The 2,488-nt window shown below is 38.7% G+C and overlaps 1 pseudogene; it reads right to left on the minus strand.

Annotated features, from left to right (window-relative positions):
• Positions 1-6: 6 nt before the first annotated feature.
• Positions 7-1,753, minus strand: LOC103610635 (annotated as a pseudogene).
• Positions 1,754-2,488: the final 735 nt, after the last annotated feature.

The raw sequence follows: 2,488 nt of genomic DNA on the forward strand, positions 1-2,488 counted from the left end.
TTTATACTTCCCCTGAGCTGGTGAGGTTCCATTATGGTGGAAACTATCTGGGACTAAGAGTAAAGAATCCCACAGAGGGTTCCACTACACTGAAGCCCTACTGCAAAATGCATCACCAAGTCATTAAGAAAGGTGTGAGAACAAGCAAGATGGACCACCTGATTAAGTTCACACAAAAAGTGAAGGATATCCAAGACTCTACAGAAGGACAACTGCAAGGACATTAATCTTTGTAAGAGGGAATGCAGTACGCTCATGATCCTGGACACCAGAATAAGCAACACACACCATCAGGGCTTCATGATGACTGTGTACTGCAGTGTGTGACAGATGGCCACAAAACAGTCATAGGCCATAGCAGTCAGGAGAAAGTCTTCCAACCCTAAAAAGAATATGAACAAGCGCATGTGGGTGAAGCAGTCTTCATAGGTTATGACGTTGTTCTGTGTCTGTGTATTCATCAGCATATTTGGGATGGTGGTGGATGTGAAACAGGTGTCTACAAAGGACAGGTTAGAGAGGAAGAAGTACACGGGCATATGGAGTTTGGGGTCTGAGATTGTGGTTAAGATAATAAGCAGGTTTCTGAGCACAGTGATCAGGTATATAGACAGGATCAGTCCAAAGAGGAAGGGTTGCAGAACTGGTTCCTCTTAAAATCCCAGAAGAAAATATTCTGAAATTGGTGTATCATTCCCTGGTTCCATGTGGTTGATGTGACTACCAAGAAAAGAGAAAGATGCCATGACACAAGCATGTAGTACTCACCTATCAGAAATGTTATCATTTATTTTCTACCATCAAGAAGTTATCTTCTCTCTCTCTCTGTCTTCATTCCTTACTATCTCCTTCCTGCCTCCCTCTATTACTTTTTCCCTTTCTCTCTTTCTCTTTCCTTCTTTCTTCCTTTCATTCTTTTTTCTTTTTATTTTGACAGATAACATTTTATACATTTGTTGTGTACAACAAGGTTTGAAGAAATATATACATTTTTAATGGCTAAATCTATCTATTAACATATACATTACTCCAAAGTCATCATTTTCATGCTGAGAACACTTAATATTTGCTGCCTTTGCATTTTTCAATAATGAAATTTATCATAATTAACTAGAGTCACCATGCTACACAGAAGATCTCTTGAACTTATTCCTCCTATCTTAGTATATTGTTCTATTTCTTTCACAACATCCCCTCAATCCCAATGCCACCCCATTCCAAGTGCCCTGCCCACTGGTAAACTCCAATCTACAAGAAGGTAACTTTGATATTTTACATTGAATAACATCCCCTTTAGGGGATACTTATTCCATCTCTGATTGAGAATTTCCATCCCACTCTTAGCCTTTTCCTTATAGCATGTTTTCAACAGCTCTAATGAGAAAAATCTTAAGGCATTTGAGAAAAATAAATTAAATTTTGACATGTTCCAGAAATGTAGAGACATTGAGTGTACAGAGGTATAAAACAAAAGGCCTTACAATCTTATAATGGAGAAAGAATACTAGCAACTTTTTAAAAAATTTTGTCACATGGGGAAAAACCCTATGAAGAAAAAGAAAGAAGATTAAGAGGAAAGAGTGGATGTGGCATTATTTATTTACTGGGAATTCAGTAAAGACCACCAGACAAGGTGACAATTGAACAGCGACCATAATGAGGACAGGGCAAAAGTCTCAACATCACCTGCAGAAGCATGTTTCTGGCAGGAGGAATGGCCAGTGCAGAGGCCCTGAGGAAGAAGCTTGTTCATGGCCAACAAGGAAGCCAGTGTGGCAGGGGAATGAACAAGGGGAGAGCAATGAGAGGTGGTGTCAGAGAAGGTTGAAGAATAAGGTAGCCTCAAATATGCTGAAAATTCAAGACACAAGGATTCCCTCTGTTCAGTTATTTCATATTACTTTATTAATTTTGTTGCAAAGGTGCCCTGTGATAGAAATGCTACTCCGTTTTATTTCCATGATTTGTCTTGAGTTTTTTGCTTTTTATTATGTCACCTCTTGGAGTGTGTTGAGCCCAAAGCATTTTTTCTTAATCCCTTGCTCACTCCTGAAGCTGCACACATGCATGCACACATGTAGCACAATGTGGCCTGTTTGGGCCATGTTAATACCATGTTATTCTTACCCCCATCACACTGTTAGAAAGGAGTGGACACCAGGCAAGTGGAAAGTATCAGATTTTCTCTTCTCTCAAGAATGTAGAATTCATCCCCAGAAATTCAAGTTTGTGAATCTCCTGTACACACGTAACCTTGGGGTTTCACTTTGGAATGGCCATTTTCTGCTTTGTGTTTAAAGAAACATGAAATATCTGTCCAGTAAACAGAGAAAAAGAACAATTAATTGAACCTAAATGGATATAAAAGATCTAAAATATTCAGGTAGTCCTTGAGAAATTGTAAGAAAGAAAAAGCTTCTTTGCTTCTGTAGACAATCTAACTCCTTTCATATCCTCTTGAGGCCCGGGAAAAATAATAAAAGACAGA

This window comes from Galeopterus variegatus, unplaced genomic scaffold (assembly GCF_000696425.1).
Source record: "Galeopterus variegatus unplaced genomic scaffold, G_variegatus-3.0.2 Scaffold11444, whole genome shotgun sequence".
In the NCBI taxonomy this organism is placed as follows: domain Eukaryota; kingdom Metazoa; phylum Chordata; class Mammalia; order Dermoptera; family Cynocephalidae; genus Galeopterus; species Galeopterus variegatus.